General features: G+C 42.2%; 1 pseudogene; it reads right to left on the bottom strand.

The window, feature by feature from the left end:
- Positions 1-226: 226 nt before the first annotated feature.
- LOC102437433 lies at positions 227-1394 on the bottom strand (annotated as a pseudogene).
- Positions 1395-12374: the final 10980 nt, after the last annotated feature.

Below are 12374 nucleotides of genomic sequence, written 5' to 3' on the forward strand. Positions count from 1 at the left end.
TAGAGAGTCAGAAACATCGATCAGCTGCCTCCTGCACATCTCCCACTGGGGATGTGCCCACAACCCAGGTACATGCCCTTGACCGGAATCGAACCCGGGACCCTTCAGTCCGCAGGCCGACGCTCTATCCACTGAGCCAAACCAGTTTCAGCTTTTTTGTTTTAAATAAAGGAAGAAAGGTAACAACTCCCACACAGATGCCAGTGGCTTTGGTTCTGTGAATTTCCTAAAGCAGCATCTTGACTCCACCCTGAGCTGACGTCAGCAATGGTGAAGACAGATTTGAAAGCACCTTCCCATATTCCAGGCATTTTGCCAAGGCTTTGTCGCCCAGAGGCATGCTGGTGCTGCTGGGCTATCTGTCAGGGCCATCTCTGTTCTTGCTCCCCCACCATGAGGTCTGGCCACTTGTTTAGTTTGGGGACTGTTTACTTGTATACATGAAGTTCCAGCAAGATGTGACTCCAGTGCCCCTACTTTCCACAGCAGGTCTGCCATGATGTGGAGGGCTGAGATCCAGGTCACAGGCATGAGGGGGTCCCACCCATGCTATCATCCAGACCACATCTGAATGTCCCCAGGAGTTAGAGCTGGGTCCCCGATGAACCATGGGAATGGACAGCACCAAGCCAATGGCCTGCACAGCCGTCTGTCCTTTCAGCTTTTACAGAGCCGGGCTAGGGGGCCCTGGGTTTCTCCTACTTTTGCTGCACAGCTAATTCCTGCTGCAGATCTCTGGCTTCCTCCTTCAGTTGCTGAACAGATTCTAGGAGATTCTTCTTGTCAAGCTCGCTCTCTGGGGAGGCATTTCTTTCAATGGTTTGATTCAAGTGCTGCTCCAGTTCTTCCAGAGACAGGATCGTGGCCCATTTCACTCTTTCCAAGACACCATTTGCTTGTTCCAGCTCTTGGATACATTTCTGCAGCTGATCTTTAATTGCCTTTGTCTGGGCAAGGTCATTCTCTAAGGCGGAGATCTGCCAGTAGCCTTCAGAATGCTGCGTCTCTGACTCCTCCTTGGTGGTTTCTAGCTCCATGTGAAGGTGGTTATTTTCTGATAGGAGGTCCCTGTTGCTGGTTTCAATTTGTTGCAGCTGCATCTCCAATTCAGCTTCATATTCTCAGCTTCCCTCCTGGAATTCTCAGAGCTCCTCTTGTGTTTTCTCTGCCCTTTACTTGTAGGTCATAGTAAGATCTTTCCAATAATCAGCTTCTTCCTCTTCAGAGCTGAAAGTCTTTCCATGGATTTCTATTTTGGACAAGTCACTCTTGTTGTGGCATGGTGGCCAGGCTTGGGCACCAAGAAAGTGGGGTGGTGGCGGCAGCAGCAGGGCGGGAGGTGGGGTGGCCCATGCAATACTCCTTGAAGGAAGTTTTCCATAACCAAATAACATGGGCAGATACTGTTCCCAATAGGCCCCCTTTAGAAATTCTCAGTCCACTGAAACATTCTGAGTAGTACAAAATACTCCCTTTTTGTCTTTTTTTAACCCAGTGTTGCCCAGACTTAGTCATAGTATACTTTTTATCCCAATCCTCTTACAGCTCCTGGCCCAGTTGCTCATACCTGTGTCAGAGACTATGGAGGAGGCTTCCAGGGAAAACTAAAGGGTCCTATTCTTCTGGGGAATTAGGATATTCTGTAAAACACTGGGCCAGCTGTGCTTAGTGAGATGGTCACAGTAGAAGAGAGGGATGTTCTCCTCAATTCTGAGCAGAACTAGAGCGCCCTCAGTACAGTGAAGACTCTAAGAACCATGACTCCACATTGGCACAATATGAGATTGCAGCCTTGGGGACATCAGGTGAGGGGTAGTACATGACATAGCCAAGTGGAACCCAGCCTTGAGGGGTAGGTCTTCTAGTGGCTTCTCAGCCACACACCTCAGTGAGGGTAGTGAGAACAAGAGAGGAAGCTGTGTGCCTGACCCAGAGCAGGCATGCAATCAATGCTAAACATTTGCTTGAATGTACTCAAGTTCTTTCTGGAACTCCAAGAAGTACTGTCATGATCTTGGAATGAAAGAGATGACAGACTCAACAAGGCTTAAATGAATAATATTTTAATAAAAGGGCTTTTTACAGAAACACAGGGAGGGTTAAGTGAACCAACAAAGAATGGGAGGCACCTGCAGGCTTTTTCTACTGCTCAGTCTAAAGGGAGAAGTGGAGAAAGCAGTGTCATTGGAGCCTTGTGTCAACCAGAGCCATGAAAGAGACCCCATCTGTCAGGGAGTGTTGGGGGACAGAAGAGCCAGGCCAGCAGTAAGACATCCAGGATGGTCAATGAGCCTACAGAAGCAAATGGGGAATATAGATAGAAAAATGTGGGTAATTCTTATTAAGAGGTCACAACTTATGTTTATAGACTGGGGAGACCTTAGAGACACAAGAATTATACCCCCAAAACCCTCAAAATCTAAGAAGCTCAGAATCTTAGGATTTTAAAATATAGAAACTCGTGGTTAATCTGGAAAAAAATTATTTGGGTGAAATTGAAGCTCCCCTTCCCATTTCTGTGGCCCACTAAATTTGCCTCCCACTCATTTATGCAAAGCATGCTGAGTTAATTTATGTGTGTTGCCTTCTTTTAGCTTTCCTAGGATGGGACACTTGGAAACTGTGGTGGCAGGTCTATTTGCTTAAACCTTTCCTGTGGACAAGCCTGCCCACCACATCTGAGGAAGGGTTTATGACTTGAGAGGAGTGTTTCTACCCCAGCTCAAAAGAAAGAGGCTCATACCATGAGCCATCCCAGAAACACCCAAGGAACTGTTGTTCTTGGGACTTGGGTCCCCATGTCCTTCTCAAAAATGTTCTTGGAAACCACAAGGATGCCTGGATGATGGCCCAGAATGTGTGGAATGTAGACCCAGGATTCTGCTGACCAAAAATGAATGAATACAATCAGATTTGTATGAGAGTGGGCTCTGCAAGGGGAAGAGAGACAAGATTGAGCAGGGGAAGGTGAGGAAACTCCAATATTAGTCACACGAGAAAGTTACTTATATTGATAGGACTTGAGAGAAAGAGGGAGGAGGTACTGCTTCCAGAGCTCCATGGAAGTGGAACCTCAGTGAGCCTACAAGTGGGAGCTGGGACCACAGAGAGAAATTTGTTTAGTGGTAGCCAGATCCATGGAGGAGAAGCAGGAAGAATGGGAGAATACTCTGGCTTCTTCTGCCCTCTAATCTCCTGCCGTTGTCTACTGTAAATTCAATCTGGTCTGAATCCAGTTGGTAAAGGACATTAGAAACTGAATTTCTCTGCAAAGTAGAACAGATTGAGAAAAAGGGATGGGATTGTGGAAGATCAAGCAAGCAAATGATTGCTCACCATTCCATGCGGATATTCACCCACAACACTTCTGAACTGCTCTCATCAATATTACCAATGACCTTCACATTGCCAAATACTATAGAAGAGTCTCATTATCTTCAACTATTAGCAGCATTTGAAATAGCTGATCACTTCCTTCTTAAAGTATTTTTTTCAGTTGGCTTCTGAGACACTTCTCTTGGCTCCTGGTTTTTCTCCAATATAATTTGCTACAATTTTTCAGTCCCCTTTGTTGGGACCTCTGAGTCTTCCCATTTTCTATATTGGAAAGATTCTGGATTCTTTCTTTGATTATTTCCTATTTTCTATTTACTTTTACTACTTAGATGACTTCATCTGGCCCCATGAATTTAAATGCCACCTATCTAGACACTGAAAATTTTTTAAATCCAGTTCTATTCCTCCTCTAACATGCTGTGTATTAGTATCCAGATGCCTGTTGGAGAGCTCCAGTTGGATGCAGTGAGCATGTCAAATTTTTTCCTCACAAATTTTTTCCTCACAAATCTGTCTTTTTTCTATTTTTCTGGGCTTAGTTCTATACTCATAAATGTGAATTGTACATATACTGTACTGAATATTATGAATATATTTTTCTATAACCACTATGAAGTATTTCATTCAACAACTACTAGCAGAGTGCCTGAGGTGCCTGACCTGAGCTGGGCACTGAGTAAACAAAAGTAATCAGACTGGGTACCTGACCTCAAGGGAGAGACAAACACATCATTTGTGCCTTTTGTGTTTATAATCAGGTCCTCTACCCAGCTTTAAGTTCCTTGTCAATTAGTGTATTGTGATGGTTCTTGATTTGAAATACAGCCTAGTTTGAACAAAGGATCTTGGGGTCTCTTGGAGAATCCAGGGAAGATGGAATAGTCAAACCACAGAAAGGCGGGGACTTCAGAAGCAGTCTGTGAGCCTTTTCTCTAGAATCTACAGTATCAAGACTCAGCTCCAATCTCATTGGCATTAAGACTATTGAATAACAAAGTGTAAAAATGATAGAAGATATAATCTCTGTGAGCTCCAGGCTTCTCATTAGGAAAGTAGAGAAATTAATAATACAGTGCCATTTGCAAGGCTTAAAGAACATGCTATGTATGAAACACAGGACATGATTCTTGGCCACAATAACAGCAGCTACCATTCACTGGGTGATTACTATTTTAGTTTTCTTTTTATTATTATTTACTTCAACTCCTCATCTTTTAGGTAGGTGGGTATTAGAGTCCAGAGGGGAAACAACTTAATGTCACCCTGTAAGTTTGGCAAGCACAGAACTGGAACCAGAATATTGGCCACCAAATTGCCAGCCAAGCACTGTCTTCAGGGCATCTTTGTGCCTCTTCATAAGGTTGACCCTCTGGAACTTGGAGAATCCCAGAATCACCATGTTTGAAGGAATCTTCATGTTCATTAATAATTCACCTCATATTATACAGCTAGGAACTGGACCTGTGAACCCATGAATATCCCATTGGAGCCATTTGGGAGCAACATTTTAGAAAGCTCTACTTATATCATACTCAAATCTACCTCTCCTAACCTCACCCTTTTTTGTTTTACTTTCAGAAGGGATTCAGAATGTGGATCAATACATGGTTTGTTTTGTTTTTATGACAGCTTTTGAGGTATTTGAAGAAAGCTCATTTTATTGAGTTTTTTGTTTTTCATTATAAATGTTTTCATCCATTCCAAGACAAAAAAAAAATCTTGTCATCCAAGATCTGGGTCTCCCATATCCCCTAATCTCTATTAAGCATCAATCCTTTAAGTTCTACACATCACTACTTTTCAAACGGTCTCCTCTGCTCCATCTTTACCACCACCACTCTACCTAAGATTCTGGTCACCTTTCAGCTACATTGTTACTGAATAATCTCTTTAGCCTGACCTGTGACCTCTATGCTTATACCATTTAATTTAGCATCTCTAATTGCAGCTAGAGTGATTTTTCTAAAATGAAAATCTGACACCATCATTTGGTTTCCTATTACTTATCAAATAAATTCTTAACTCCTTAGCATAGCAGATGAAGACATCCATGATAGAACCTGTGAAGTGTCTCAAGATTGCTCTTCAGTGATATTGACCTTTTGAAGGCAGGCTGGGAGAGTCTTTTAACAGTTAATGTGGAAAATGGGAGTGGTTATAATGAGGATAGTGGAATTAGAATTTTAAAATTGGGGCTGAATTTGGTAGGCACCTCAAAGGTAAACTCAAAAGAACATGGTTATCTCTTACCTCTGCCATTCAAAGGTAACTGCCAGATTTCTGTTTTGATTGACGAAAGAGATGCTGGTGTCATTCACTGAGACTGAGATTCAGAGGGAGCTGGGGGAGCATAAGATGGTAAGTTCTGTTTTCAATTAGATTGAAGGAACCTGCAGAGGCAAGGGACTGTGACGGTGAGAGAGATGCTACTGGAAGCTGCACACCAGTAATGCAGGCAGTAATGGAATCAGCTTTTTTGGTGGCCACAGAGAAGAGTTGGTTCTTACAGAGCTACAAATGGAGTAAATTCCGGAGATGAAAGAATAATGAAGTCTCAGCCTCTGTCTGACCTTGGAGTAGAAAAAGAGCTTCAAAACAGCCAGTGTATGTTACTGCAGAAGGTTGTTTTTATTGTTGTAAAGAAACATTCTACTTTGCTCTAAAGACTTGTTTGTTTAGCCTTTAATCATGAAGGATGCCTCTGGCTGTAGTAACTCTTCATAACTTATGCTTTATTTTTCCTTGCCCATGAGTAGGAGGTCACCCATTAAGGGAGAGGAATGGGTCTTTATTTGGCAAAGGAATGAACTCTTAAACTAGAGTGATACCTTACGTCTCTGAGAGCAGCAGACAACCATATAGGCCTCATTGGTAAGAAGTTGAGGTAAAAAAGTCAGAGTAATCTGTTTTAATAACCACCATTTTTAAAAATAAGTACTAATAGATGATCAATAATTATACAAAAGTCTGTTTTTCAGATAGAGATACTGAGATTCAGATGAGTTAAATAATTTATCCAAAGTCATACTTCTACCAGGGGTAGAAAAAGACCTTGAACTCTGATCTGTCTGATTTCTTGAACTTGGCTTTATAATGCCCTTCAAAACAATAAACAAAACTAGTGAGCAATTCACTTCATTTGAGATTATTTCTCACCTGAAACATGAGAATATTCTCTGTCCTGTTTTCCTGATGTTGCTATGGTTTTCAAACAAGATCAGTTAAGTAAAAATAATTTATAAATTTTAAAGCTTTATACAACATATGCAGAAATATTAGTCATAATCATAATTCTTGCTTATTATGATTGTGATTATTATAATAGCAAAGTCATTTCCTTTTCTTCTAAAACCAAATTACTACATTCATAAAATGTCTGGGTTTTATCAAATAGTTTCCAAGGCCCTCCAAGCTCTATTAGCAAAGAATCATGGGAATTTTAAGTACAGAAAGTAAAGGGCTCAAATGTGAGATACACCAGGGAGACTTCCTTTGGCTGAGACAATTGCAATGTAAATGAAAACTAAGAAGAAGTTAGCAAATCAAGTGCTAACTGTCAACTTAAGAAGCTTAAACATCAAAGAATAAAACAGTAAAAAACCTACAGTCTAGAAAACCAATTAGCATGTGATTTTGAATCACCTAAATGGGATCCCATGTGCATCGTGGACCATGAACATACAGCCATCGATGGAAACTTGTGATGCATGAGCTAAAAAGGCTTTAAGTCAGTCTCCTTCTTTAAGAAGCCCATGTGACATATTTATCCCTCACATTCCTACATCACTGGTGAAAATTCAATGAGCAAACACAGATTGACCAAACAGCCTGACACTGAGTAGTTCAGCGACTGTCACCTGACTCGCATTGTTGCAGGGGGGTGCTCTGAGAAGAGTCCCTGTTGGCCAAAGGAGAAGGGGGCATGGCTGGGCGGTAGGTCACACACAGTGTTTGCCTCAGCAGAGCAAAGTCACATTGGGGAAGCACAGCTGGGGACAGCTGCTCCTGTGGTTTCCTGGGGGTGAAGCCCTGCTTTGTGGATGAGCGCTTTTGGCACCAGAATGGACACAGCAAAGCCCAGCAGCATGCCTGCCAGGCCTAGAGCAGGCCTGGCCTTACCTACCCACCTGCAATCCTTTTCTGCTATAATATGATCAGGGAGAAAGTACATTTACCTCCAGCCCCTCTGCCTAGGAGAAAACTCCATTTTCCCCTGACTTTCCAAATAACTTGCGGGGAAACCCACTTGTATATGGGTGTCAGACTGACACATAGTAGGCATTGAGTTTATACTTGTATAACTTTGTGCTAGTTTTACGTATATTGCTTTACTTCATCTTCATAGTAAGCCTTTGGAGTCATTATTATTATTGAATTTTGTAGATGAAGAAATGAAGGCTCAGACAGGTTAAGTGAATTTCCTAAGAAAACATAGCAAGCAAATGGTGGTCCTTGGGTTTGAACCCATGACTTTCTAACTCTGTGTCCTGTTTTCTTTCTAATATTGTAACTGTAATGTAGAGGGCTAGGGGAGAAACGTAAATCAGGAGGTTGTTTTCCAGAATATCTAGAATCCCAACCTCATGATAAACATACGTTGACTCTCAAGCAGATGAAAAGGTTGCCCACTCACACAGGCCATGTAACAGATAAGTCTCTCCAACTTTATTAGGAGCAATTTCCTATCTCTCATGGCCACTGTATCTTTCATTCACCACATTGTTGGACAGGCCCAGTATCAGAGGCAGAGAATTCTTCTCTAAAGAAGTTAATTCAGCCGAAACCGGTTTGGCTCAGTGGATAGAGCGTCGGCCTGCGGACTGAAGGGTCCCAGGTTCGATTCCGGTCAAGGGCATGTACCTGGGTTGCGGGCACATCCCCAGTGGGAGATGTGCAGGAGGCAGCTGATCGATGTTTCTCTCCCATCGATGTTTCTAACTATCTATCTCTCTCCCTTCCTCTCTGTAAAAAATCAATAAAATATATTTAAAAAAAAAAAGTTAATTCAAAGACTTGCCTACCTTTGAAATGCCCATAGTGGAAAAAGAGAAGATGGCCCTTTAATAATTCCTTGCAAGGTCCCTATTGTGACAATTATGCATTCCTAAGTGCTACAGGAACACAAGACGGTAGTGATAGTGATGAGCTCTGTGTGTGTGTGTGTGTGGGGGGGGTGGGGGGGTCAGAGCTTCCCAATGAAGAAGACAGCCAACTGGATCTTAAAGGATGAGCAGAAACATGAGTGAAATGACTTGTCCCTAAGTCTGGGCCTGTATGTGGTTTTAGCACCCGTCATTAAGACACAGTCCTGGCTAATGGTGCTTACACTTGCTGGTAATTCATGGCCCTCGAGGATATCAAATCAAGATCTTAATGAGAAAACTGAAGCCCAGAGAAGTAACCTGACTCATTCAGGGCCCCTGGATAAGAACCCCTCTTGTAATTTCCAGAACACTCTTCACCGCTCCGGGCTGCCTCTTGCTTCATCACCTCACTTGGAGCCACAGCCTGTTTGTCGCCTGCCTGCCCCAGATTCCTGGGGTCTCAAACCACAGGAGACCTAGGAGGGTGCATTAGTCATTTGCATTACTATCCCATCAGCATAGTTTCCTGGCCATGAAGCCTCCTGGCTTTGGGGATGTGTAACATGTGCTCATTTTTCCTGCAGGGTTCGGCTTCATTTAAGCTCAAACAAATGAGAAATGCTACGAAAAATGTACAGTCCTTGACCTTAGAGCTCTTCCACTTGGCTGATGGCCTTGGGTGAATTCCTCCCCCATGAATCAAAGTCAGGAGCCAAGTTGTATTATTTTAAGGACTTCAGGCTCAATGCCTTTTTCCTGTCTGGAATGTTCTTCCATTTCCCTAAAGTCCTACCAAGTCTTTGAGGTTCAGGCCAAGTGCCATCTCCTTCAGAAGATTCTCTGTTCCCCACCTCTCCCTCACCTAGCTCATAGCTACCATTCCCTTCTCTGAACTCCTAACATACTATCTCTAGTACCCATTCCACACCCAGCATGTTTTAATTAAACTCAAAAAAAGAAAATCACAAAGTGTATCTTGTAACCTCCCAAAGATTATATATACCCTGGTTTCGCCCCGTCCCTTTGGGTATTGTGTGTCTTAGACAAATGGCATGTTGGGTTACTTCTGTTATAAAATAGAAAGAGTTTGTCCACCAGGTGCTGGCAGAGCCAAACACTAGACACTGGGAGTTGCAATGGAGAAATGTTTTATCAAGAATGGCACCATCCAGGAAAACAGGAAGCTGATGCTCCAAAAGCCTGAAATCCCGATGGCATGTAGGTTATAGATTATATCGGACAAAATCACCAGACACCTTGGGTTAGGGGTTCTGGGTTGTGCTGGAAGCTGATTGGTCCAAGGTAAGGTAAGGATAATAAATCATTTCTTCAAGTCTTAAAGACAGCTCTGAGGTCTGTTTCTGCATCTTCTGTTGGGTCTCATGGGAATTGGTCCACCTTAGGGCTCAGGAACTGAAATATAACTTAGGTCCCGATGCTATTTTAGCCCGCCAGAGGTCCTGACCATGTGGCCATTGGTCACATGTGGGCTACTGTCACCGCCAGGCTTGCTGATTATCCTGAGAAAAGGCTAGGTCTCTGAAGGGGAGAGAGAGAAAGGATTTCTAGAGCTAGGATTTAAAACTAAATTTATTCAAAGTCATAAGAACCCTTGGTTTCACTTTTACCTCAGGAGGTCATTCTTGCCTCCTTTTACTTACATTGTTCTCTCCATCCCTATACCATTGCTACTGGTCCTTAGTAAATGCTGAATGCTTAGCTATGTGCCTCCAAGTTAACATTTGACCTGAGCTTCCCATAATAAACTGGATGTTGTCTAACCTGTCAAGCCATAAAGTTGGGCAGGCACAGCTGCACTCCATTATCAAATGGAAGTGGTATATACAAGATGGCCTTGAGCAGGCCCTGAAGGCACAAGTCAGTTACATGAAGTGACCCAAATGCTCGTGGTCCCCACTTCTACTACATTAACTATTCTCCCCAGCCTGTTGCTATAGCCTCATGAGGATTACCCTACCACCAGTTGACACCTTCATCTCCCCTCTGGACAACTACAGAAGCCTCTGAACTGGTCTCCCTGCCTCTAGTCTCTTTCACCTCCTATTCACTGCTAAATGCTGACCCCATGATCTTAAAAAAAGTCTCTCTGATCATGTTGTTCTTCTCCTTAGAAACCTGTTGCCTTCAGAACATCTGCTTACTCTTCATAGCCTTACTCAACCTACTATCTTCTCTAATTGCTTCTCAGAGTATGAAGCAAGACAGCACTTCTCAAACATTAACTCCAAAGGTGCCTAAAGGACAGAGGAAAGCCATCAGGTGTCCCCGAGGGTCCTAGAGGCAGAGCCCAAAGCAGACCTGTGCAAGGGTCTTCTGAGAACTAATGGCTTACCCAAGAGTCATGCAAACTTGAACTTCTATTTCAGAGTATTTCTAGATGTTCACTGTTACTTAAAGCTTTCCTTTATTTCCCTAGTAAATGTGATAGTCCATGAAAATGCAATATCTTTATCCTGTAGCTCTTTTTATGCTGTGCTGAGATGCCACCATTCCTCCCACATAAGTATTCTCAAATTTGAGAAGCATGGACCCTCTAGCACTTTTTTTGTCCTTCTGCTACATGTCAGGCCTGGTCCTGTGACTAAGAAACTGAGTCTAGTGAAGGAAATTTCGCACAATGCTATAATAATATATACATCACCATAAATTGTAAGTAGCAAACATCCTGGGCATTTGAAGGGTTAATATTCTCACTATCAATTGAAGGCTAAATTCCTTAACCTGAAATTAAAGATAATTAATTTCTTTAATAATTACTGTATTGTCTTAATAATAATAATAATATTAAGACAATATAGTAGCTACAACTTAAACAGTGCTTACTCTGACCAAATACTTCTTTAAGCTCTTCATGTATATTGATATGTTTAAGACCCAGAACCACCCCATGAAATGAGTACTATTCATATTTTCATTTCAATTAGATGAGAAAACTCATCTTGGCTTTGAAGAAGTCAGTCTGGCTTCAATGACCATGACCTTAACCACTCTGTTATGACACATCTCAACTATCTTTAGCAGTATGTAATAGTAATAGTACCATTAATAGTAATAATAATAGTAATAGTAGCAGTAGCAGCTACAATCACAATAAATACACACATGCACTATACACACACAGACCCTTAGAAATAAAATGAGATAAAGCACATACAATTGCTTTGAAATCCTCCTGGCATAGACCAGTCCATTATGAGACCTTCCTAAACAAGCCCTCTCTGAGCTCCACCTCCCTTTCCTACCCACAGAGGTTCAGACAGAGGTCTCCCAAGATCCCTGTGGTTAAAAGTTTCAGTGAGAACATGTTGAAATTGGATGGCTATGCATACTAATTAAGACAGATCTGTGACTCAGACAACCATAGGCAATGAGAATGTAGAGGTTCAAAGATCTGAACTCCCCTGATTGACACTCAAGGACCCACTTTGGTCTGGCTACTACTAACCAACAGGCGGTCTTCAAACTTGACAAGCCCTTTCCCAGAATGGAATTTGTGTTTTAGTTCCAGGAAAAGACTGTTATTGAAAGAATGTAAAGGAGCCAAATTGTGTGGGGCAGTGGCTGTGTGTAGACTTTCACATATAACCGACTCATATATTCCCCACAATGTCCAGTTATGGAGGTAAGACCAACACCGTTTCATAGGTGAGGACACTGGTGCTCAGAGAGATTAAGTACCTGACACAAGGTAATACAGAAATAAACCTGCAGCACTACTATTTGGAGCCATATACACCTGACCACAAAGCTTATTTTTAAAGAACATATATGCCATAAAAGAACTAAGCTTCTGACCAAAGATGTAATGTTCTTGTAAAGCTTTTAAAAGGAGATGGCTCAAAAAACACTAGGAACTTTACATTTTAAGACTCTGGTCCTTCATATAAGACTGCTCTTATAGGACATGGCTTCCTAAAATCTAAAACACTCAGA

This window comes from Myotis lucifugus, unplaced genomic scaffold (assembly GCF_000147115.1).
Source record: "Myotis lucifugus unplaced genomic scaffold, Myoluc2.0 scaffold_296, whole genome shotgun sequence".
NCBI classification, from domain to species: Eukaryota; Metazoa; Chordata; class Mammalia; order Chiroptera; family Vespertilionidae; genus Myotis; species Myotis lucifugus.